At 39.6% G+C, this 27,617-nt stretch overlaps 1 long non-coding RNA gene across 1 annotated transcript; it reads left to right on the plus strand.

The window, feature by feature from the left end:
* The first annotated feature begins 5,021 nt into the window (after positions 1 to 5,021).
* Positions 5,022 to 25,834, plus strand: LOC121643324. The gene is made up of 3 exons (XR_006011095.1): positions 5,022 to 5,032; positions 16,426 to 16,429; positions 25,749 to 25,834. It is a non-coding gene; the product is annotated as an uncharacterized LOC121643324 (long non-coding RNA).
* The last annotated feature ends 1,783 nt before the right edge of the window (positions 25,835 to 27,617 follow it).

Below are 27,617 nucleotides of genomic sequence, written 5' to 3' on the forward strand. Positions count from 1 at the left end.
AAAGACTATGAATCACTATTTACAAGATTACAACTAGATTCTTTTAGCATTTTTCTGTGTGTGTTGGACAGGTGAACAGGGCTGATTTGCCCACAGCAAAGCAAACAAGGGGAGAGTTTGCCTCCAGGATCAATAAGGAAATACATAGTGTGCCTTTGCATCTCCACCAGGGTTTACACCGACTCATCAGAATCTGAAGGGATGAACGACTTTTCTATTCTTCTCTCATTTGTTTGATCACTATGCTGTAATACATAAATGATCCACAGTAAACATTTACTTCTTAATAACTGTCCGCTACTCTTTCTGGATGGTCCACCTGTACCATGACCGGTTCTTGTTCTTCTTTTTATTTTTTTTATTTTTGTCCGTTTTTGCTGTTGTTCTGACTGTCAGGGTACCTGTTTCTGCTTTTGTTAGAGATCATCACTTGATTGATGATTGTATTACGTCACTGCGACTTGATAATAATCAAACATGTTTGGTATTGTCGCAGACCCAAAAAATGATTGACATGAAACAGTGAAGATTACCAACGTAAACCTAATGATTGAGATGAAGAGAGGACGCTGTGACTCCAGTAAGACTCCTATGATTTCCTCAAGACTTCCGTTTTTAGTTGCAACTGTGAAAATCATTTGGTGTAAACCCAGCATCAAAAACATTACATTTTTTTAAAAACCTTGAGTGATTTAAGGATGCTATACTTTTACATATGGCATTAAGAGCAGAAAACATTCTGACATAGAGCTCAATAATTAGTTATACTTTATGAAAAAAGAACCAGTATTACAGATCCTGTTTTTTCTTTGTTTTGAATACTTATTATTGATCTTAAGCAGGGCTTTTTTAAAGTGGTAGTGCATCCTAAAATGTATTTTTATGAGCTGTAAACAACACACTATTACTTAATTGTGATGAAAACCACTGGCTAATGACGCCCAGTGTGGTGCTCCTTCTAGGATAGTAATCATCTCCTTGGTCTTGTCCGTGTTTAAGGACAGCTATTTTCCTTCCCAGGTAGAGGGTGTACAGTACAGCACTGGGCTCATGATATAACCCTGGTGAAACTCGTTGGTGGAAGTTAGGTACCCCATCCTGACTGACTGCAGCGTGTCTGATAGAAAGTTAGCACCCAGAAGAGCCCATACCAAGTAAAATTCAGGGTGGTATCAATGGTATTAATCAAGTACTGGTACTTTGTACAAAGTACAAGTTCAAGTTTATTTCTATAGCAAATTTACAATGACTACAGTCACACAAAGAGCTGCACAGCACAACAATAAAACACTTCAAATAAATATAATGAAAAAACATGTTTAAAAATATAAACAAATAGTTTAAACCCTACTTTAAAACTTAATATGCTTCACATATTTCACATATGAGTTCCCAGGCCACATCATTTACATGAGATCTTGATCTTAAAATGACTTCATGATAAAGTATTCATTCACCCCAAATTACTAAAATATTTACATTTTATTATGAGAATAACGTCTTAAACATAAATAGCTGATTTCAGAGGTTTTGATATTTCAGTATCATTCTGCTCATCACGACCTTCTCTGCTAAGATGGAGGGAAAAGGACAGAAGAACTGAACAGAGGAAGAATAAAGAATAACAAGTACCTAGAGAATGAGTTAAAGGGCTAGAAAGAATGGGAAAAGATGGTAAACAAGATGAAATCAAACAAAAACAACAGGATTCATCGTTATATCCGAAAAAATACATAGGTAAGAAAGTAAAAATAAGAACAGCTTTATAATGAATGGACTTGAAATATGCACTTTAACTGTTGCACTTTATAAAATATTTATTTTGAGTGGTTCACTCTTTACTTTTTATTGTTTGTACTTTGTTGTTGTATCGTTGTGACCTGCCAAGGGACAATGCACATTAATTATGGTGTTAATGTGTTATCATCCCATTTTAAATAAATAAATTCAAATGAAAAATGACAGGTAAAAATAAGGAATCATAACGAAAACCTAGAAAGAAAGAAAAACGGATGAGATGGTTTGAGAGAGAAGTCTGGAAAGGAAAAGGCAGTCTAAGAACAGTGTAAGGCATAAAAACAAAGGTAAGCATGCAAAACAAAAGCGGAAGGAAAACATGGTATTCAAAACCTTTGGAAATGACTGAAAGAAAAGAAATAGTTAGTCTCTACAGAAACAGATAGAAAGGAAAATGAAAGAGCATATCGAGGTAAAATACAAATAAATGGGAAGTAGGAGAAGAGACATCATGGAGCTGCAAAGAAAACAGTAATAGGGGTGGAGAAAAAGTATAGAATGTAGGGTAAGAAGAGACTCAACGACACAGTACATGAAAAACAAAGATATTAAATTTAGGTTAGAACTCAAAACATGTCAAGTTAAGGTTTTAACTTCAGTGGTAAGAGTACAATCTGCAGCAAAAATAGTTTTCTTTTTATTTTAATATCATGACATTTAAAAAGAATAATCTGCCCTGTGGTTGCTTCAGTGTGTGTGTGTGTGAGGGGTTTCTGGGGGGGGCCTCCGGCCCCCGTCCATGCCGATTATCAGCCCTACTTCACATCAGCCGAGAGTAATTTGATTATTACCCAGTCCCCGGGGGTTTTCCAGTATTCACTGATTTACTTAAAGAAAAGAAAAAGAAGAAAAATTTCAATTTCTTTCTCCCTGAAGGAGACCTTCAGTCTAATTTGATAGCGAGCAGGATGAGCTGCCGCCTGATGATCACAGGAGCTGCTGGAATAAAAACGAAGATGAGAAGAGCTCTGACAGCAGCGACACAACTTACACATTTAATCTAAACTCTGATTAAAGGCTTGGTATCATTTAAAGTACTTTAGTCTTTCTTACTGTACTGGCTGCTGAAGTTATCAGAGGTACATTTTTATTAAATTTGACCAGTTTAAAGTTTTTTTTCTCTCCTTTTTGCACCAAGGATACTATTTTTCTATTTCTTTTTCAGTGCAGCATGTGCGGATGTGCTACATGGGAAATGCCTGCATGTGTAATTATCTAAACAGATTCACCTTTATCCACTCAGTAAGACTGCTGCAGTTCTGCAAGCATCTTGTGCAAGCAGGTTCTAGTGTTAAAAATGACCATGAATCTGACACCGAATAGGAGCTGGTATGAGAGATTTTTCCATCTATCCAGTCTAAACAGGGAAGCCCAGAGTTTCCTTTCCTTAGCCACTTCCTCCAGCTTGTCCGAGGGGATCCTGAGTTCCCAGGCCAGCCAAATGAAGCTATTTCTCTCCTCCCAGTGAGACATGCCTAGAACATGTCACCAAGTAGGCACAAGTCATCCTAACCAGATACTTGGCCCACCTCATCTGGCTCCTCTTCATGTAGAGGAGCGGCTAGTCTAATCCAAGCCCCTTCTGGATGCGGAGGTGCTGATCTTCATCTTAGCCACTTCGCATTTAGCTGCAAATCACTCTGGTGAGAGCTGGTGAGATCACGGCCTGATGACGCGAACAGGACCACATCATCTGCAAAAAGCAGAAACCCAATCTTGAGTACACTACACTGGATCCTTTCAATGCCCTGGCTGTATCAAGAAATTCTGTCAATAAACATCATGAACAGATTCAGTGACAGAGGGAAGCTCAACCCTCACCAGTAACAGACTTGACCTACTGCCGGCAAAGTGAAACAAGCTCTCATCACCGGTTGAGAAGGGGCTGGACAGCGTTTACTTAAGGGTCAGGTACCCCATACTGTACTCAGAAAGCCCTCACCACAGAAATCCCTGAGGGACAAAATCAACAGCCTTCTCCAAATCCACAAAGCACATGTAGACTAGTTGGGTGAATTCCCATGCACCCTCCAGGACCTTGGTTTTGGAGGTTTTTTATGACGAGAAAAAAAAGAATAAATAAATAAATAAATAAAAATGGCAATGCATAAAGGTTTTCAGGAAGCTAAGAACTCTACTGGGATACACTCTACTATAGAAACATGGACTGCATGGAAAGCCTCCATTACCTGGGTGGGCTTGAATCAACTAGGCTTGTGAGTGAGTACTCTGGCTCAGTTCTCTCTTCACCACAGTGGACCAGTGCATCACCGTTATTCCTGCTAATGCAGCCTCAAACTACTTGGAGTGAAGAATTATTCCCAACCCAAATGGAGTACTCCACCCTGTTTCTAGTTGACAACTGGTCTCAGACTTAGAGGAGCAGATTTACATCCTGACCATCCTGGTGAACGATGCTCATGCTTTTGTGTTTGGAATTTGAACTACCGAACATTTCAAGTTCTCGAGCCTCCATATTTTGACTGAGTCAACTAGTAAAACCAGGTAAATGTAAACTATAGCTAATGAATATAGTTCGTCGATGCATTATTCTTAGGATAGCAGCTGTTTTTAGTATTAAAAAAGACTGAAAGACAATATCTTGAATATTCAAATGTATTCTGACCATCAGGTCCACTTTACTAGTACTGGGATTGAAACCCTTTTTCCCCATAATCTGCCGTAATTATTGGTTTATATAGATTCAACAAGGCGTTGGAAACATTCCTCAGAGATCTTGGTCCAAACTGATGTGATGCCATCACACAGTTGCTGCAAATTTGGCTGCACATCCCTTGTTACACCAAATCCCAAATTTTCTCTATTGAATTAAGATCTGGGGCCTCATGCATAAAACTGTGCATAGCAAAACAAACTACATCTGTGGCGCAAAAAGTAAATGTGGCGCACCTCGACTTTCAGATTTATAAAAGCATGCACACACACATCTCACACCTGTTTCTGTTTATAAATCAGAATCAACTCTAAAGTGGGCGCAGGTGAGGGAACGCCTTCCCATGCCCACTTGGTGGCCATAAATGGTCAGGTAAATGCAAAAAATGTAAAAATAATAAATATTCATTACATCATTTGCATGATGGCTTGGGAGGGAAGAAGAGGTAAGAAAGGGAATTTTTTAGGGTGTGAGGTAGAGATCCTGATGGACCAAAAATGTTTAATTGGTGGGCACGGTGTAGGCATTACTTGTGTCAGAAAGGCAGAATAGTGGCAGCAGGTGGCAGATGCTGTCATCTCAGTGTCAGAAGGCAAGACTTGTCAGAGGCATTGGAACATGTAGCTGGATATCTCTGTCGGTAAAGCATCCGTATTCCATGCAGGAAATAAAAGTTTGAATCCCACAGGGGTAAACAGTAACACCTTCCACTTCTATTCTAGTCTATTCTACTCTACAGTCATTTAGCAGAGGCTTTTAACCAAAGCGACTTACATTTTAGAGTAAAAACAACACAAGCAAAAATTCAAACAAGATGGGACATCATAATTAAGTGGTAGTCAGACTGTTGTGAGTCCAGTTGGACCCAGGCGCTGTCATGTAGTGCAAAAGGCAGTATTTTTTTTTTTTGTTTAAATACAAGATCTTGGGCATAAGTCCACGCAGCTTATTCAGTACTTAGTTGAGCCAAAGAGCTTGACAAATCTTTCTAACACATTCTGACAAGTAGAAGAGTTAAGCTAAGTGCGGAAATGCTCCTTAAACAGGTGAGTCTTTACCTTGCTTTTAAAAGTGGATAAGGACTCTGCAGCTCGGACAGAGTTTGGTAGATCGTTCCACTACCGGGGGACAACAGAGGAAAAGAGTCTAGCTACTGATTTTGCACCATGTTGTGGTAGAAGCACTTGGTGTCTTTCTTTGACAGAGCTTAACTGTCGAGAGGGAGTGTAGTTCTGGATTAAGGAGTGAAGGTAGACAGGAGCTGTTTGGGTTATTGTTTTGTAAGCCAGAAGCAGAGCTTTGAATTTGATGCGCGCTGCAACTGGAAGCCAGTGAAGGGCAATTAGCAGCGGAGTGACATGAGCTCTTTTAGGCTGGTTGAAGACAAGACGTGCTGCTGTATTCTGGATCATCTGCAGAGGTTTAACTGAGCATGCAGGCAGGCCAGCCAGTAAGGAGTTGCAGTAGTCAATGTGTGAAATGACCAGAGCCTAGACCAGGAGCTGTGCCGTGTGTTCTATCAGGTAGGGTCTGATCCTCCTGATGTTGTAGAGAGCAAATTGGCAAGATCGAGCAACTGAGGCAGCATGGTCCTTAAAGGTCAGCTGGTTGTCTACCATGACACCAAGATTCCTGGTAGAAGACATAGGTACAAGCATGATAGAGTCAAGCTGCATGCTTATCTGTGGTGGTAAGGAAGGGTTGGCTGGACTGACAATAAACATGGTCTTCGACAGATTTAGCTGAAGGTAGCGATCCTTTATCCATGCGGAGATATCAGCAAGGCATGCTGATATTCACATTTAGACGGTTGTGTCGTCAGGTGGGAAATAAAGTAAAAGGGAGTGTCATCTGCATAGCAGTGGTAGGAAAAGCCATGAGAGCTAATGATTGCACTGAGTGAGGAGATTAACAGTGAAAAGAGAAGAGGGCCAAGCACTGAGGCCTGAGGCACCCTTGTTGTCAGCCCATGTGATCTGGACACTTCCCCTCGCCAAGATACTTTGAAGGATCTTCCTGTGAGGTAGGACGTAAACCACGAGAGGACAGATCCTGAGATGCCAAGCTCTGAGAGTATGGAGAACAGTATATGATGGTTGACTAGAAGTTTAGAGTCAACATACTGGGTGGTTGAGCAGGGGGTAGAGATAGAAGAGAGTTAAACGCCATGAACAGTTGTCGTATGTTGAGAGCATTGCGGATCTTGTTCTGATAAAAGGCTATCTGGGCAGCCTTTAGGCTGGATGTGAAAATTTCAAGTTTTTGCTGGTACTCAGACAAGTCAGTGTGTTCTTTTGATTTGTGCCACTTTATTTCTGCAGCCCTGAGTCAGGCTCTGTGATCCCTTAGAACCTCTGTGAGCCATGGACTGAAAGGATTTTGTCTAGCTGGTTTTGACACCAGAGGACAGAGTTTGTCCAAAGAGCAGGCGAGAGTGGGAAGGGAGAGTAGAGTAAACCTCATCAGACAGCTGTGTAGGTCTGAGGGAAGTCAAGTTTCTGTGGTAGAACACCATTTTTGGAGCCAGTTGAGTGACATGAGAAGGAATGGCAGAGAATTTAACCAGGAAGTGGTCTTAGAGGTGCAGTGGGGTGACTGACAGGTCGGCTGTGGAGCAGTTTCTGGTCAGCAAGAGTATTACCAGCTTTGTGTGTTGGAGGAGTCTGTACCAGTTTAAGATTGAAAAGAGTAGATGAGAGCCAGAAAGTCAGTTGCCTGTGGTTTGCCAATGTGAATGTTCATGTCTCCCATGACAATAAGCATTGTGCCATCATCAGGAATGTCAGAGAATGTCCATTTCAGAGACAAACGCATCTGTATTGCCACCTGGAGGGCGGTAAATGACCAGAATGTATGCAGTGATGGGTGTAGAGACCTTTACTGCGTGATACTCAAGTGATGAGCAGTTAGCCATAGAACGGAGAGAAGTAAAGTTCCACTTTGTAGAAATAAGAATGCCCGTTCCACCTCCTCGTCCAGCAGGGCAAGATGTTTGAGTAAATTCTGCATTGACAGAAAGGGCAGCTGGCATAGCTGTGTTTTCTGGATGGATCCGGGTCTCAGTCAGGGCTAGGACCTGAATGTCTGAGAGACTTATCAATGAACTGATAAATTCTGTTTTGTTCACTGCGGACTGACAATTCCAGAGACTGAAAGTAGCAGAGGATGTGGCAGATGTGCATGCCATTGAAAAGGACAGGTTTTGCAGATTGCGGTGTCAATGGGTGACACGTCTTGGTCTGTACCGATGTCTGATGGGGATGGGTTTGAATCACATTGTGCGTTGATTTGGTTGTGAGGAAGTTTAAGCTTGTGCTTTTGCTCGGTGGACTCGCACAGGTAGACTTGCAAGTCTTTACCCTATGTGGTCTTAACCTGACGTTGGTTGACACAATGGCTGACGCTTCAGTGCACCATGTGTGGTAAAGTCCCCGGAGCTGACACAACTGATCTAACTTTGCTTGATTGCAGCCGGCTGAAACCGCCTCTATCTGCTTTGCCCTGAGCAGTTCACAGTGGGTGTGACCCGCGTCACGGCCTAAATTGGTTGTAGAGAGAATGTGCTAACGACAGAGCCCCACACTAGCAATGTAAACAATGACCCGAAACCAAGGTTCAAGATTTAAGGAATCTTTATTATGCCGTGAGGGTAATTTGTTGTATAGTCAGTAGGCCTGACCCTGATGACCCGAGGGATCTGGTTGGTTCATAACCAACCAAAAGTTTATGATTGTACTTTGATCCTAAACCATTCAGTACTTTGTAAACTAACAGCAGGATTTGAAGTCAGTTCTTTGACAGACAGAAAGCCAGTGTAAAGATTTGGAGTGGAGTTATATGATCTACTTTCTTGGTCACAGTGAGGACTCGAGCAGCAGTGTTCTGGACTAACTACAGCTGTCTAGACTTTTTAGAGAGACGTGTTAGGACAGCATTACAATAGTCCAGTCTACCAATGATAAATGCATCGTTGTTCTAAATCCTGCTGAGTCATCAGTCCTTTAATCCTCAGTTTGGTTCTTAAGTGATAATAGGCTGACTTCACAATTGTCTTAATATAACTGCTAAAATTCCCGTCTGTTTCCATGACTACTCCCAGATTTCTGGCTTGGTTGTTAGTTTTGAAGCTGAGCACTGCCTTTCAATCTTTCTTCCTTGGTTTCAAAAACTATTATTTCAGTTTTGTCTTCATTTAACTGAAGGAAGTTCTCGCACATCCAGTCTGTAATTTGATTGATGATATTTGTGTGTCATCAGCATAACTGTGGTAACATTTTGTTGTTTTTCATAGTTTGAGTGAGTGGCAGCATGTAGATGTTGAACAGCAGTGGCCCCAAAATGGAGTCTTGGGTAACCCCACAGGTTATTTTGGTTGACTCAGATTTATAGTTACCTAAAGACACAAAGTAGGCCCTGTCTTTTAAAAATGACTCAAATCCCAGTAGATAATCAGTTTATGAAATACTCAGACCAACAACCATGCCACGCTTAAAGTCACTTAAATCCCTTTTCTTCTTCATTCTGATGATCAGTTTGTATTTCATATCTTGACCATTTCTATAAGATTAAATCAAATAAGTTGCTGTCATACTATTAGCTAACTGGATATTTCTGAAAACAAACAGTCCTGATAAATGACCAGTGAGGGTATCTTACTGCAGGTTTCCACATAGATTTAGTGTAATATGCTTAGTGGACAGTATTACCTTTGCAGACTTCGGATCTAATATTTAAAAAAATATGGCTGCATTTCAACAAACATTATTATTTTTTATTTTTTTTTGTCTGTTTCTTATCAACTTTAAACTTCTTGAAACATGAGAATCTGGTCATTGTCTGTCTCTGATAACCTTGATGGCATAACCGTTACATCATCTAGGTTTTTATCCGATGAGGCAGTTTACTGCTTCTCTATACTATTATTCTCTCAACCTAGAGATCTTTGGGTAATATTGGGATTAATTTTCAAATAAATGTTATTTTGTGTCAGTTTCAAGGAGGGTTCAAATGGATGAATTAAAATGCCCTGGGAAATGCCATCATGAAAACATAAACACTGGTCCAAATATTGATAAAAAAAAAGGCCTTACCAGCAAACCCAGTGTTTGTATGTGCAGGCCTTGGAGGTTGATGTCTGAACACCATTCTACATATCATACTTTGATTAACAGCAAGATTTAAGTAGCTTTGACATTAAACTTTGTCCTTTAGCATTTGGCTAGAACTACTACAAAGCAAAGCAGGCTGTCAGCTGGGCAGGGGGGTTTATTGGGCTCCTCCAAGACCCTGCAGGCATAGAAATGGAGTGCACCCTTGGACAAGCACTGATTAGTATTTGGCGACAGCTAGATTTCCAAGGGAATCTTGGACGGCTGACCTAGTTCAGCCTCGATGGTCTGGAGGGAGATGTTCAATCCTCTGGCCTTAAAACACTCATCATCTTACTTCGACAGTAATGATTCCACTGGCGGACTCTACTGAAAACATCCCACATCAGTTCTAACTTAAGGAATGTGGTTTAGGGAGTGTGAGGGAAGAGCTAAAAAGGGTTTTGCTGTCCCCCAGCAGCTTTCTTTGTGCATTTGACAATTGATGACATACTTTCATGCTTAATTTTCTTTTTAAAAAAAGGCTTTTAGTAACTTGGGAATGACAACTTGTTGTACTTTTGTTATGTGCTGTATATTTTTTGTTGGAGAGCTGTGCAGAATGCTCAGATTGCAAAAGGAAAATATCTTATCCAGGAAAAGGTGTTAAGTTAAAAAAGGCTGCAGTTTTATTATTCTTCTTATTCTTGCATTCTTATGAGTTCTTATTATTGAACAAACCACAAGGCTGGAATGTTTGGTCAGAAAGCACAGCAGTATGTTTGGAGAAAATCAAACACACACAGCATATCAGCATAAACACAACTGTCAGGCATGGTGGTGGAGGACTGATGATCCAGGTTTGTTCTGCAGCCACAGGACCTGGACACTTTGTAGTCATTGAATTGACTATGGACTCATCTGTTTACCTAAGTATTTTGAACTCAAATGTGGGGCCACCTGTTTGAAAGCTTTGCTGAAATTGACTTATTCGACTGAACCCCAACAGTATTTGTGAAAAAAAACTGTTCTTAAGTTTTATTTACAATCTTTTTATTTACAATCTTTTATTTACAATATTTTTACAGTCATGTTTTCTTATCCCAAATTTCTTCTTAGGTAAGAACAAGTCCTATCAGTACTAAGGCGTTCTCTTAAAAAAGGTTTAGGTGCTGACAGACTTGAACAAAATTATATATGTATATAACACTTGTTAAGGTGAACTGGGTTCATTTCCTTTAATCTTTATTTTTTATTTTATTTCATTTTGGATTTCTTCATAGTTTTTTAGTCACTGTTTCTTTTGTTTGGTTAGGTTTATCATTAAAAATTTAATATTAAACTGATTTAAAATTAATCAAATCCCAGTTTCTGTCCCTTTGCACTTCACTGGAAAACACATTCCACTTCATCTACGTGGCATGCAAACATGGTGTAGGTGCAACACTACCTATTTAAATATATTTCTGCAAAAGACATGATGAATGTTTTAGTCAAATATGTAAATGAATAAATGCATATTTAAAAAATAAATTAAAGTGCTTAACATGGAAATTTCTTTTTACATTGTTTACCATGTGAATACATTTTCAGCATTTCACTTATGATACATACATTTATACAATAAAAAGATTTATTTCATGAAATTAAATGTTATCAAAATATCTCACTTGTTTTTCTAAGGCAAGGTGAGTGTATTAGTAAAGCACATTCATGTTCAGGGCGATTCAAACTGCTTTATCGTTACATCAGGGTGCAGAAGAAACATAAAAAAAAAAGTATAAAACAATATAAAGACAAAAGAATTGTAATAATACATAATAACCTAAATATCTGTTGTCTTTGTATTGTAAGTGCAGATCCTTTGAGCAGTGATGTATGTCTGTTTTGATTAAATATCAGACATGATCTCACATCACGTCATGTTTGTCTCCATATGTTATTTACGTTCTGCATGCATGGATCTGATGTGAATGCGCATGAGTGGCTCGTCAGTTTTAACACAATTGCCTCTTTGGACTGTGTTATCCCATTGTGGATTTCTCTGCTCATCCTGCTTGCACGGCATGGAGGATTTCCTCCACTGTGTGTTTCTGAGTATTGTCCCAGTTCAGGTGGACAGCATGCATTTGACTGGCTGAATGAGTCATTGTCGGAAGATGGAGAGTGAATAACCATGTTTCATGTAAATAAGTCACTTATAATTTCCCAGCTGTCATGTTGTATTTTGTCCCAAATATGAAGAAATGCAATGAATTTTTTCTATATCTTTTAAGGGCAGCCTTTGCTCATCTCCTTAATGATATAAAAGTCAAGCTGTAGCATAAACAACAACATAAAGATCACTTATATTTTATGATAAGTGTGTAGATATGAGCCCATTTTTAATTGGCTCATTTTTATATTCTTAAACACAACTTTTTACTTTTAAATCCTGATTACATCAAATTTACACAGTCAACCTATCAACAAATATCTGCTTGTATTCCTGTGGCATCACTTCCACCTCATTAGTTCAGTTCAATTGGTGGTCAACCTAATTCATTGTAAATCAGATCTTATGTGGGTCCTAGGAAGAATTTAGGCCATGACAGACTGAAAAAGCTGTTGTGGTTATTTAAACCCAAACACACATAGCAGCAAAGCTATGAAAACACAGTTCAACTTTTTTATGGTATCACATTGAAACTTTGAAAATACTCTGACAACATCTAATATCCATCTGCACATTAGCCATTTTGATCACTACTTAATTTGCAACAAATACGTGAACCTGCATATATTACATTACTGAGTTTTTGTTTAAGGTTTTTATAGTCTTTTCATGTTTAGTTCTGTTTTTCCTTGTCATATTTTATAGTTCTTTCCTTTGTGTTTTCTGTTTTGCTTCCTGTTCATAACCCCTGGTTTGATTAGCTAAGTTACTTTCACCTGTTTCCTGTCAGTTATCCTCAATGTATTTAAGCCTGTTGATTTCAGTTGTAGTCTTCTTGCCATGTATTGTCCATGTCATGTTACAGTCTTTGTTGTGTTTCACTGGTTTTTGTAAGATTAGTCCTTGTTACTAAAGTGTTTTTTCTGCACCGGTCTGCTCCTGCCTCATAAGCATGGACTTGGGTACTCTCATCCATGCTTCCAGACAAATATTAAGTAAGTGAATGGAAATTAAAAGGCAAATGCATGAATAATCCAGTGGGTAATTGTCATTTTTTAAAGCATTTCTAAACACTTCAGTTCTTTAATTATTAAAGATTGTACATCAAGAAAGTTACTTAGCTGATAGTCAGAAAGTATTTTAGCAAAACAAAATGTTTAAATTAAGTCTGAATCACTAAAACAGAGGACGGAGATCTTGTTGTAGACTTTTCTAATCTCAAAAGTCTAATCACTGCATTTATCATCAATAAGGAGCCATCTGGAGCAGGAGACCTGGTTGCCAGAACTTAGCATCTTATTTAATCTGGATTTTAACAAGTGGACACGCCCTACAGTTTTTACAGACAACATAATACATGTGCATGTAAGATACAAATTCTGCTTTTTTTTTAACTATTTAAACTGTTAAATACGGTTTGCGAGGTTAAAACTGACATTCACTAGCAACTGGATATCAACATGGCTACACGGTGGTGTGTTAGTTCGAGCCTCAGTTGGGAGGAGATTGGAACAGTGGCCTTTCTGTGTGGTGGTTGCATGTTCTCCCCGTGCATCCCCATTCTTTCTGGGTACTCTGGCTTCACCCCATCGTCCAAAGACATGCTTGTTAGGTTAATTGGTCACTGTAAATTGTCCTTAGGAGTGTGAGTGGTTATTTCTCTCTCTGTGTTGGCCTTGTGATGGACAGGTGGCCTGTCCAGGGTGTACCCTGCCTCTCATGGATGGATGGATGGATGGATATCAACACTTTTAAACTGATTTGAACCCGCACCATAGCTGATTCAGCAAAGAAACCCAGGAGAAAATTATTAGGGGGATTAGAGAAAAGAGATAAAAGGACAGAGCAAGAGATAAGACAATAAGTAATGCTGCTTTAAGGGAGACGTGATGAACCACAGGAAAGTTCTGAACTCTGTATGTAATCAGAATTGTATTTTTGTGTTCAGAGTAACATTTTAAAAGATTTCCAGTATCTGAGCAACCTTTAATACAAGTTCTGTACAGTAACTTTTTTTTTCTGTCCTGAACTCCAACGACATATGCAATGAAGATGAGCTAATCGGTTTAACTGCTGCAGAGTCCACATTTATTTAAATTAAAATGTTATAATTAGCTTTTAAAATAATAATAAAGTTAACTTTAAAATGTCCTTTCAGCCCAATTTATTTATGCAGGACTGGACATTCCAATCACTCATGTTAATCCAAATATTAATTTATAAAAGGTATTTTGTTTGAACATGTTTATAATCTGTATGCATGACCTCTGATTTACATCAAGATAATTCCTAAAGACATAAAGTTTGGCTGTACACAGTACTTGATGTCGTTTATGTAAACGCATATTTAGACAGGATTTAAATACCTTCTGCTTGTTTTGCCGTGAGAGCATTTCAGCTTGGATGACAGTTGTGTTTATTCACAGTCGTACGAAGTCTGCAGAACAGTAAATTCATGTGGGGCATTCTCTCATCATATTTACTCAGCCTGTGTTTGCTAACAGTGTTAAGCTAACCACACATGATAAGATAACACACACATACGCACGGCCAGTCAGTCGGATCACACGCTACAACAACAAAAAGCAGTGAGACGGAAACAAGCATGCAGAGCATTTTAAGGCAGCTCTTTGTCTTTGCAGCCATGAACACACTTCAGTCAGATGCAGTCTGTCGACTGGAGGACTGAAGCAATCAACCGTCCATTCATTTTATTCTATTCAGAGTCACAGGTTCGCTTATCCTTAACCTCTAACAAAGCAGCAAGTTTGCGAGTAATTGTGTATATAATGGACATTTGGGGGTGGTTTGTTTTGTTTAAATGTTGTTTTCCTAAAAAGGACTCTTCTTCAACAAATGAAAATCTAATGATTAGAATAAATTGTCTTGTTGAATCATTCAGTACATCAATGGACGACTGAAGAAGAATATTAATTTAAATGTAGACGTTTTTTAAGAATATTCGAAGGCCTTCTCAGGCAGCCTGGCATAGTGCTCCATAGGGGTGTAGAGAAGCTGCACTATATAAGTTTTTTGTATCCAAATCCTACTGCAGCCATTGACAGTCACATATCGTTTAATAAATTGTGACACACACAAGAGCTAGGGTACTATTTTTGTTAATGTTTTCCTCACTGCATCAGGTAATTTATTTAATCCAGCTTGTGCTGAAGATTTATCTGCGGGTTAGCATATCCCATTTCAGTTTCTGTGGATTTGGTTAATTCGTGGTGTAATACCCATTAACGCCAGTAGGTGGCATCTGGACACTTGGCAGCCAGCCAGAACTGGTTTTGTGTAGTTGTTGGCTTTTTCGTAACTCCATGACAATGAGTCAATGGAGCAACAGCATGATGCTGTCCTGTCTGCTTATTTAACCTTTCCTATCAGGTTAGTGCTTTATGTATGTGAAAACATTAGTAAAACAAGGCAGTGTAGTCTCTGAATGTATTTTTTTTTGGTGCCTTGGTTTTAATGTCATTGTGTTCCTGTATAAAATGGCGAGGTTATTTTATGGTGGCCTCTTGCCCAGTTATAATGTGTTTGGGATTCAGTCACAAGCTTCTGTAGACATAATATTACATTGCTCATGTTTTCATTCTTGTTTTTGTAAGGCTGCTTAACATGTAAATCACTGATGCATTTGCACTTGAGACAACCTTTGGAAACCTGGACTTTTACAATGTTGTGGTGGGTTTGAACTGGATGAAAAGAGGTTGATTGTTACTGCTAAGTGAAAAATGTGGCAAATGCATTTATTTGAATAGGTTAAAAATGTTAAATGAAAGACTCCATGACTATGAGTCAATGCTGCAACAGCATGATGTGGTTCTGTCTGCTTATTTAACCTTTCTTATCAGTCGGGAGCTGCAACAAAATCTATATTTAATGGGTTTTTTTGTAAATTCTTGTTGAGTCAATAAATAAATCACAAAATGCCAAATCTGAGTTACCCAAATTAAAAAATAACAGCAGCCTAATGAAAACATCGTGGGTGTTGGTATGCAAAATGTTTATGATGAGTTAAACTTTTCAATCTGCCACATTTATCAGAAAAGATACCTGCTGCACAGAATTCCTTAAACCAGTCCTGTTAGGAATAGTGTCTCGCAGTTTCAAAGCATGTTTGAGTAAAGAGTAAAGAGTAAAGATTTCCTAATTGTCACTATTTAAAGTAAGAAAAACATTTGTATAATAATGAAAACATAAATCAGCTTTGAACTGTCCAGTAAGACATATTTATTGATATGAATGCAGCAGTCAAAGTTAATAATGAAATCATTTCCAGCCTCTGTCTCAAATTGTTGTTACAGACAAACTGCTAGCTAGTTATCTAGCAATCATTTTCTAGTTAGATTAAATTAACACTGGCTATATTAGATGTTAACTACATTTTCAACCTTTGCATTTTGTTATATGGCAGGGGTGTAACGATACATGTATTCGTCCCAAACCGTCACAATACACTTGTCACGGTTCGGTTCATTTACTTCAACGCCAAATACAGTCAGTCACGGGCACCCAGAAGGGGGCGCGCGTTATAATTAGTGTCAAAACAGGAAAAGCAGAAGAAGAGACGATAGTGCGCACACACTAATCCAAAGCAAGAATGGCAAGTTCAGACAGCACACAAGAGCTCGATGACCCCCCTGCCTGTTTCAAATCTATAGTATGGGAAAGTTTCGGGTTTCCTGTGAAGTATGACAGTAAAGGACAGTGAGTTGTAGATAGGACCACGACGGTGTGTCTGCGTTGTAAGGCAGCTGTACGGTATGTGAGTGGAAATACGACCAACATGCTAACGCACATCAGACGACATCACCCAGATGTGCCAGTTACAGGAGTTAGGCAGAGAAAGACTGCAACAGTGCAACAGCTAATTCCTGCGGTGTTTAATCAGCCTTTAGCTGCGAGAGCAGACAGGACCAAAGCGATTACGGAGGCCGTTGGCATATAAATTTCATCTGCAATGCACCCTTATACAGTAGTAGAAAATCCTGGCTTCAAGTACTTACTTAAAGTGCTTGAGCCACGTTACACTGTCCCATCTCGTGCGCACATAAGCCAGTCCGTGGTCCCTTCTCTATACATGCGCACGAGGGCACAGATTGAACACGAGCTGTCCACTGCACCCGCTGTTGCATTAACAACCGACAGTTGGACCTCCCGTGCTACCAAAAGCTATCTCACAGTGACAGCGCACTTCATCATCTCTGACTGGGAAATGAAAAGCCCAGTGTTACAAACGAGGCCAGTGTATGAACAGCACACAAGCACTCACCTAGCTGAGAAGCTCCAAGAAGCAGTGGCAGAATGGAAGCTTAAACCTGTTGCAGTGACCACTGACAATACAAGAAACATTGTTAATGCCGTTGGTGATGCAGGATTGGGTCCACATATTGGATGCTTTGCCCATACATTGAACCTGGCATCACAGAAAGGAATGGCAGTCTGCCAGGTATCTCGACTACTGGGAAAAATCAGAAAGACTGTTGGCTTTTTCCACCGCAGCTCAGTGGCTGCCCATACATTGGAGATGAAGCAGAAGATGCTGAACTTGCCAAAACATCGTTTGATACATGATGTGCCCACACGCTGGAACTCCAGCTATGAGATGGTTGAGCGATATCTTGAACAGAAATCTGCTGTTTATTCAGTTCTAACAGAAAGAGCCCATAAAAATAAAGATATTGCCAATCTGACTGATCATGAGCTGAGCATTGCAGAGAGTGTGGTTGAGATTATGACGCCTCTGAAGCTGGTCACAACAATACTGAGCACTGAAACAACACCATCAGTTTCCATGGTCTTACCATTAAAAAAAATGATCTTGGAATCCATTAAACACAGTGATGATGATACTCCTACTGCCAGGGAAATCAAGCAAGCCATCAGTGAAAATCTGCAACCGAGGTATTCTGACCCTGGTCTTGAGGACTTCTTTCACAAGTGCACTGCACTTGATCCGCGTTTCAAGACACTTCCACATCTTGATCCATCCAAGCAACAGAGAATCTATGAAGATATCCTCATCACAGAAATTCTGAGCACATCACAGGTATGTATAATTTTACATCTTTATATTTTCTTTCATTACAACATATTAATGTTGTTGCCGTGTTCACGGGACTCAATAATTAGCCTCTTCTGTCATTTAATGCAGGGTGAGACTAGAGAGACTTCAGAGCCCAGTCCATCAACCTCAGAGCCAAGTCCATCAACGTCAGAGACAAGTCCATCAACCTCAGAGCCAAGTCCATCAACGTCAGAGCCCAGTCCATCGGCAGTGACAGCAGAGTCAGAGGAAGCACCTTCGCCTCCACCAAAGAGGTCAGCCATGGCAAAAATTTTTGCCCCACTCTTCAAAACTGTTAAACGGTACCAGCCTGATTTGCAGCAGCAGTTGAAGGATGAAGTGTACTCCTACATGGCAAAGGAGTGTATTTCAATTGACTCCAACCCGCTTGCCTGGTGGAAGGCTCAAGAGTCAGCATATCCTAATTTAGCTAAACTTGCTAAGTGTTACCTGGCAGTACCTGCAACCTCATTCCCCAGCGAGAGGGTTTTTCTTAACGGCAGGTGACATTGTTACAGCCACAAGATCTTCACTCACTTGTGAAAATGTGGACCAACTGATATTTTTGAAGAAAAACTTGAAAATAGAATAAATATATGCCTTTTCTTTTGATTCCTTGTTTATTTTGGAGCATTTTCTCTAATAGAGATTTTGACTTTGAAGTTTGTTGAATCTTAAAGCACATTTAATGTGTTTTTATTTGTTTTAGGAAAAGGTTGGGGTAGCCTTTAAAAGTTTATTATAGTCTCTTAATTAAAAAGTTTTATTTTTTCTTATTCTATTTATTTTGTATTATTGTATTTATTTTGTACTTCACAAGAAGCTTTTCAGTTCTGTAACTGATGGTGACCGAACACTACTGTCTGTTCAAAATAAACAGTGGGGATAAAGCAAGCACTGAAGATTTATTGCTTCTGACTGTTGTATCGAACCCATACCGAACCGTGACCCCAAAACCGAGGTACGTACCGAACCGTGACTTCTATGTATCGTTACACCCCTATTATATGGTGTATCAAATCAAATTGTATTTTATAAAGTTTTTTTTTATAAAGGAGCAGATGAAAACAACAATGTTTGCATAATAAAAATAACATAAAATAACAATTTAAATACACACCTGCCCATGAAGATGGCACAACGAAAGCTCTAACAGTCAAATATCTGCATTAATTAAAGCAAGTCCTGAGAAGTCAGCTCAACTAACAGCAATCAGTGATCAGATGTCCTGCACCAGAGCACAGAAGCCCAGATCTAGCACACCAGGCAGGACCCCAGGTGCAGGCTGTGCAAAAAGCCCCCTGAAACAATCCAGCACTCATAGCAGGGTGCAAGACTAGCAGGCAAAAAATACATGGAACACCATAACCAAGTAGCCGGCATAGTGTACAGAATATGTGCAGAAAATGGGCTGGAGACCCCTAGGTCACAATGGGAAACACCTCCCAAGGTGGTGGAGAATGAGAGGGCTAGGATCCTGTGGGAATTCCAGATGCAGACCAACAAAATGGTGGTGCCCAACAAACCGGACATTGTGATCATGGATAAGCAGGAAGGGAAAGCTGTAGTAATTGATGGAGCCATCCAAAACGATGGAAATATCAGGAAAAATGAACAAAAGAAATTGGAGAATTACCAAGGACTCAAGGAAGAGCTGGAGAAAGCCTGGAAGGTGAAGGCAACAGTAGGACCAGTGGTCATCGGAGCACTGGCGGGTGTGTTCCCCGCACTGGAGAAGTAACTCCAACAGTTACCTGTAGAAACATCAGACATCTTCAACCAGAAAAATTCAGTTCTAGGAACAGTTAAAAGCTGGTACACAAATAACAAAATTTATTTTTGTTTGATTGTAAATTGCTAATTTTCTAACATTAGCTAGCTTCTCTACCATACAGTGACAATTCAACCGATTGGTGGAGCATGTTTAAAAAAATATATATTTGAGAGGCATTTTTGTAATAAGATGCATTTTTGTAGCATTAAATTACTCATTTCTGTTTACAGACACCTCTAAAGCAATATTATGTCAAAGAAATATTCTTACCTTTGAAATTTCCACCAAAATGTGCCCTCATGTGGAGAATATATTTTCGCTGTCTCACTTCCTGTTTGAATCAACAATTAAACAGCATACTGCGCAAAGATGAAGTCCCACCTAGCGGATTTTTTTTTTTTTTTTTTTTTTTTTTTAGCATGGCACAACTAAACCAATTGACAAAGATGGCTCATTGCGGTTGAGCTGAGCCAGGCACATCATTTAGTAAGATAGTGACTCAAAGTGTGCTCTACCAAATGGTTGTGCAGGATCTTAAAGGACTAAGATACTATGTAGAACCCTCAAGCTCCCAGGACTCAGATCAGAACAGCAATCCAACCAGTCATTTTCTTTTCTTTTCTTTCTTTTTTTTTCTTTTTGTATATACGTGTATGTTTATATGCATGTAAAAAAATACTATATCAAAATGCTCAGTGTGAGGAAACAGGATAAAAATCCTGGCTTATTGAAATTAAGTGATTATTACAGAGGTAAAGATTATCTGCAGGTATTAACATTATAACCCTGCATAATTGCACCAGCAAGCAGATTGTGTGTGGTTACACTCAGGAGATTTTTCATTTGTGAAGGAAAAGATTTGCTCAAAAACAAATCTATCAATTCATCCTTTTCGCCTCAGAACTGGAGCAGAGATCAGAATTAATAATAATAATAATAATTAAAGCCGCAAGCGGCATCCATTGGGTCCGAGCAGCCTGGACCCCACCACCCGACGTCGCCATGACAACAGGTGGTGTAATGCGTCAAGGACCCAACCTGTATGAATCCTGTCAAGTTTGGTGCAGTTCCCATGTAGTCCTATGGTGAAATGAGCAAACCGTGTTTCATGGCGAGAAGGTCATTTTCCGTCGGTTGCCATGGCAACAGGTGTTCATTTGAGTTCTTTGCTGGACTTGGGGTGTTACACATATGAATCCTGTGAACTTTGGTGAAGATCCCATGTATTCCTATGGAGATATGAGCAAACCGTGTTTCTTGGCGAGGTCATTTTCCGTCGGTTGCCACGGTAACACGCTTTCTCCTATTAGAAAGATTAGAATAGCGTTTGGTCCCCAACTTGTCAGGAAGCTTCCCACCTAGTTTGGAGTCAGTGGCACGAATCCCCTCAGAATAGTTCGTTCAAATGTCAATGAAATCCCAGATGGCGGGCACCCCGTTGCCATGGCAACAGGTGTTCGAATGACTTCTTTGCTGGAATTGGGGTGTGACACGTATGAATACTGTGAAGTTTGGTGCAGATCCCACGTATTTCTAAGGAGATATGAACAAACCGTGTTTCATGGCGAGAAGGTCATTTTCCGTCGGTTGCCACGGTAACACGCTTTTTGCTATTAGAAAGATTTGAGGAGCGTTTGGTCCCCAACTTGTCAGGAAGCATCCCACGAAGTTTGGAGTCAGTCGCATGAATCCCCTCAGACTAGTTCGTTCAAATACGATGTGTGTAAAGTGCAAAAAATGGCAAAGAAATGGCCGCACACGCCAAGATGGCGGACACCCTGTTGCCATGGCAACAGGTGTTTGATTGACTTTTTTGCTCGACTCGGGGTGTTACACGTGTGTGCCGAGTTTCGTGTTCCTACGTCGAAGTAGACTTTTGGGACCCCATTCATTTGGGGTTTTTTGGTGACTCTAGGTGGCGCTGTTGAGCCAATTTTGTATGGAAGTGTATGCGGACCTTAGAATATCGCGATTTTCACCGGGCTTGACGTGTGTGCCAAGTTTCACAACTTTTCATGGGTGTTTAGGGGGTCAAATTTGGCCTCGAAGCGCTTAGAAGGAGGAGACTAAACATTTGGAAAACAATAGGGTCCTTCCATACTTCGTATGGCTCGGACCCTAATAATAATATATTTTATTTGCGGGTGTCTTTCTTGACACTCAAGGTAACCATATAGGATTTAGATTTCTACTGGAAGACACTATAGTGATGGTTTAACCCTTTATTGGGTGATTAAGTAAGAGCCTACACAGAGATCAGCCCTCAGCATAAAAATGAGAAAAATGTGTTTTCTTTGGGCCAATTGTTTCTCTCGGGATGGCTTTCTTTCTTTCTTTCTTTCTTTCTTTCTTTCTTTCTTTCTTTCTTTCTTTTATGATTCCAAACTGAGAACCAAATAACAAATTTTCCCTAAATTGTATTTCTTTAAATTTACTTTCAATATCATGTTTATTTAGTTGTGGTTTAGGTTTAATTAAAAAATAATAATAACAATAAAAAAATAAAAATGTAGGTGCTGAATCATGGGTAGCCATGTTTTATCATCTGGTTAGCAGTTGGAAGTTAGGGCCTTACTCACGGGCCCAGAGTGGTTCATTTCTGTTGGCACACCAGAGACTTGAACCCCGGTCCTCTGTACCCAAGCCCACATCTGTAACGACTAGCGTCCCATTTCCCTTCCATGCCTTTAACATCGTTTTACCACTTTAATAATTTTTCTGTGATGGACTGGTGACCTGGTGTACCTGCCTCTCGCCTGCTAATAGATGGGACAGGCTCCAGACCCCTGCAACCCTGAATTGAATTAAGCGGTATAGAAAATGACTGAAGAAATTAATAATAATATTTGGGAATATTTTTTTACTTTAGTAATATTATTTTTCAGATAACAAAATGATTGAATTTGGGGTGATTATTCATGGCTAAAAGTGGGAGTGGAAATTAGAGAATGAAGAATGCATATATTCCACATCTTTTCTGCACACACCTTGTAGATCATGCAAACACAAAGTTTTGCAATGGATTCTTGACAACATCAGGAATAACATGGTATTAACATGAAAGTAGACTGATTTAGTAAACAGCTACCACAGAAAACAAGTAATTTGGTCAAATCTGAGAATATCATTCCTGCTGTGCAAAATGTCTGCTCATGCAGTGCTGATGGTCTCATTTATAGCATAGAGATCATGAAAATTCTTAATTTCTTTCTTAGGCAGTGTACAGAGCAGATGTCTGACAGAAGGGAGGGAAACAGGTTACATTAAAATAACCTGAAAACTTCAGGAGCAAACAGACTAGCTGAGAAGGTAAATGTGATGCCCTGGTTGCTGATAAACAGGATATAAAGATGAATCTGTCCTTGTTTTCAAATCATCCCTGCACTATGCAGCACACTGATCAATTCAACCCCCCCCCTTCAATTATTCAGCCCACCTCTCAGCAGGTCACAGCAAGACCGCATCATCAGGGCCCCTGCCGTCGCGCCGCCATGCTGTTATTAACCCAGCCGTCGAACCGGAAAGTTGCAGCAAGGAACCATACAGAGGAAGAACCTGCCACAGGGAGCCGACGAGTTGAGACCTTCGGGACCCCAAAGACTCTATTTCCGGTCTTCCTCCCCTCAGCGGCCCCAGGTCACATCCCAGGCCCAATCACGGCCTCCTGAATAATTCAGCACCTTCATCAGCTGTAATCTGATTATTCACCAGATACTGAAATATGAATAATGGAGCAGAGCAGCAGCCATTTCCATATTCTGTCTCAGAGTTTGTCAACAGAGAAGGGACAGATGGACAAACAGATTCAGTTCCTGGACAGACTAACAGAGAATCGAGGTCTCACATCTCTTCCCTTTCCATCCTGCAGAAGATCGATTGCTTTTACATGAGCTTCTAGTGTTGTTGATTATTTAAAGAACCTGAAAATGACACTCATTCATACAGAGCACATACTAATGTCCAAAGCTCACATACTGGACACATTAAGTTTGGGGTGGGAACTTGTTGTTATCCCTAACTTGGTCATATATATATATATATATATATGTACTGTATATATATATATATATATATATATTATTAATTGGACACTCTAAAATTCTCCGTAGGAGTGAGTGTGTGTGTGAATGGTTGTTTGTCTCTATCTGTGTTGGCCCTGCGACAGACTGGTGACCTGTCCAGGGTGTACCCTGCCTCTCACCTGTTAAAATGCTGGGATAGGCTCCAGCTCACCCGCGACCCGAAATGGAATAAGCGGTCAAGATAATGGATGGATGGATGGATATATATATATATATGCTCACAAACGCGCTTGTCTTTCCATCTGCTTCCAACTAGATGTTACTGATGTTTGTGTGTTGGTACGTTTCTCTACAGGTATGTTTGATGACTGTTTGATTTTATCATTATCCTATTTTCTTTATGTATCATATAGTTCTGTGGTAGTTTATATTGTTTTTATGAATACTGATGTGATTTAGGCAGCCTAGATAACTTTTGTTTCCAGTTTTCAACTCTGTCCTTTTATCTTTTTCTCTCTTCCTCTGTCTCCCTGTCAGGTTCAGTACTGACATATTAAGACTAAAGAAAATAAGATTAAAATAAAAATAATAAAATTAATCCAAACATCAAGGGCAGCCATTTATATAACATGTCTCCCTTGGTAGAGCAAATCTGTCCGGCAAAATATGGCACACTGACCGCCGTTCTGTATGTTAGGTATTAAGTATTTTCATAAAGTACTGGGTAATTTCAACTCTTACTAAGCTTGTAAATTAAAAGTGCAACGTTGCATTCAGTGAATTACCATTATATTGTTAAAAATCAGTCAAAAATTGTGCAACAATCCCTCTGTATTTATCAAATTTATGTTGAGTCAACTTAAGTACATTAATTTACATATTTGCACTCCAATATGATTTATTTAAGATGAGTATTAAAAACAGCTACATTAAAATTAAGTTATATCCACTTATATATTCAATTATATAAAGTAATATTACATTTTACAGTGCTGACTCAGAAGTGATGTACCACAGTGGAAAATGCGCACGGCAGGTCCGGCTGGACGTTCTGGAGTCATCCAACCCGGATATGGAGGTGGTCTCTCCTCATTTCTTCAGGGTCAGAAAACTTTGCAGAGAAACAAAGGAAGGCCCAAGTGAAAGAAAGAGAGGAAGGCAAAGAGAGGAAGAGTCCGAGAAGAGGAGGGATGGATTACATGTCATTCACCATCAAATTATTAGAAATAATGACCAAATAGAATTCAGCTTGTTGCTTGTTTATTTTTGTTCTTTCTAAGGGGATGTGAACAGTTTTCATATTTTCACTATCAGCAAGGTGTTGTAGCCTCTCCATCACTGTTTTCCTCCTGTCTGTCCTCTTATGCATTCTCTGTTGGTAACCCACCTCTTTTTTTTTCCTCATCAGCATTCAAAAAAGCATCAGAATAATTCACATTTAAATAATTGATTTTATTTTTGCTTTTTTGTCTGCTAGACTGCTAACGTAAATAATGGATGGCCGCATCATCAGGGAATCTAAGGCTCTGGAGGCTGAGTGATGGCAGATAATGATAAACAAAACAAACACACACACACTCCTGTATCTCACAGACTGGGGCTGTATTTATGTATTAGGGGGGCGTTAACTAATGAGAAATGATTTCTTGACCAGAGCAAGAAAATATACAAACTGGAGTTTACAGCTGCTGTTGGTGAGTTTGGATTGTTGAAGTTACTGTTTCATTTGTTTTTTAAATTTTCTTACTCACCGATTTACATTAAAAACTTCTACATGCACTCAGCGGCCACTTAATTAGGTTCACCTGTTCAATTGCTTGCTAACAGAAATATCTAATCAGCCAATCACATGGCAGTAACTCAAGCATGACGTAGACATTGTCAAGATGACTTGATTAAGTTCAAACTGAGCATGAGGAAGAAAGGATTTAAATAGTAAATGGCGCTATAGCTACTCTTCTGGCTATTTTGACTTGAAGCACTTTTACCATGCAAAATTACACATACACACATTTATGCAGCACTTCATAGGATTTATCTATAGGATGTGTTTCACTATCACACAAATTAACACACAGATGAGAAAATATCCAGTTGTTAGCTCTGTCACTCTCTGGTTGTTGATGTCAGAGGTCAGAGGAGAATGGGCAGACTGGTTGGAAGTCCAGTAAGCACTGGTTCGAACCAAGGGATACAGAACAGCATCTCTGCACACACAACACGTCCAACCTTGAACCAGATGGGCTACAGCAGCAGAAGACCAAACCGGGTGCCTGCAGATAAAAACAGGAAACAGGCTACAATTCACACCAGCCATGACCTGGTGTCCAAGAGCCAAGAACCACTTGTGGAGAGCTTCAGAAAAACCTGCAATTAACAGGTTTCAAAGAAAACAAATAACACACTCAACCACTATGACCTGTATGCACACTTACCACGCAAGACTCCATTGCTGAAGAACAGACATGCTGAAGCTCATTAAACGTTTGCTGCACAACATTTAAACAAGCCTGAGAGAGACAGAGAGATACTAGTCAGATGAGACCAAAATTGAACTCTGTGGCTGCCATAATCCACACCATGTTTGGAGGTCGAGTGGCACTGCACATCACCCCAAAACACCATACCAACAGTGAAGTTTGGAGGTTTGAACATCATGGTGTGGGAATTTTCATGTCAATAACATACAAAAAGCACCTTTAAGTGGGTCCGTCGATTTGCATTCTGCACTAGATTGGGCATAACCTGGCAGCTTTTTGATTTTGTCTGCAAAGGCTTCCTCCCTCTGAATATACATGTATATCTAAGGTAGGATCCAACTCAAAAGATTGACAGTATCTCGGCTTCCACGTGATCCGTTTCATTAATTTATGAAATGGCTGAGGAAGTCTGGTTTGTTTGATCTGAATCTAGTTCACTGAAGGGAATGTCAGGTTCATTCACTAAATTGCAGCTTAAACTGCTTGGTGTTGCAGCAGTTTTCATGTTCAAATGCAATTGAGCTTGAACTATTTTCTTGATCTTCTCCTTTTTCAGCTTCTTCCATACTGTCTCCTCTTTTGAAACTTATTTGAGTCCTTTTGTGGCACTATTTTCCCATACCTCCTGTACAGCATATCTGCAAAGAGTAACAAAAAGATACTGGTATAAAGCAATTTGTTTTTGAAGAAACTGGGTTTAGAACTGATGACCAGCTTTGTTTACTGCTATAATACTATGCTCACTCATATCATTGTGGACCTGAACCAAAGACTTGTGATTATTTTAATATGGTGCAGTGCAATATATTAATAATTTTGTTAGTGACTAATAGCATGTGTACCTAACTTGCACATAATCCATGAAATACAACAAAGTGCATTCCAGTCGCCACACGTTACTGTGGTCCTGAACCTAAGAGTATGGTAGCATTTGTGTTTATTTTAATACCAGTAGTTTAATAGTGCACAGCAATAATAACATTTTAAATAACTGACCAGCAACACGTGTACCTGGACTCGCACATGAAGCATTTTTATGCAACACAGTGCATCCAAGTCGTCACACGTCACTGATTACTTCATTTGTCTACACATTTTTTTCTGTTTTCAGTAAGAGCAAAATGTAAGAGCAATGCGATGGGATAACTACATCATAAATGCATATCACCCTGCATCAAAGATTATTCAGTTTTCTGATTGTGTTGTGCAAACGGCCCAGACCCCTGGCTTCGCCTAGCATAGTAAAATTTAGACATTTAACAGCTCTGTTAAATAAAAGACAGTCAAAAACAGTGACCACATATACTTATTATTAGAACACCACTAAAGTTGTGTCCAGAACCAAGGATGTAATTCTACATTGCTACAGTAATTGTGCTCTTCCAACATGAACCAGGCATAGCTTTGTCCTGTTCCTGCATTCCACTTCTCTATTTTTTCTTTTCCTTTTCTGATAACCACTCTAAACAGTGCCCACTTCTGGTGGTGGTGGCCAAACTTATTTCTGTCATTTGGAGTTTCAGCCATTGAAACGCTTCGGAGTACACTGACC

This window comes from Melanotaenia boesemani, chromosome 7 (assembly GCF_017639745.1).
Source record: "Melanotaenia boesemani isolate fMelBoe1 chromosome 7, fMelBoe1.pri, whole genome shotgun sequence".
NCBI classification, from domain to species: domain Eukaryota; kingdom Metazoa; phylum Chordata; class Actinopteri; order Atheriniformes; family Melanotaeniidae; genus Melanotaenia; species Melanotaenia boesemani.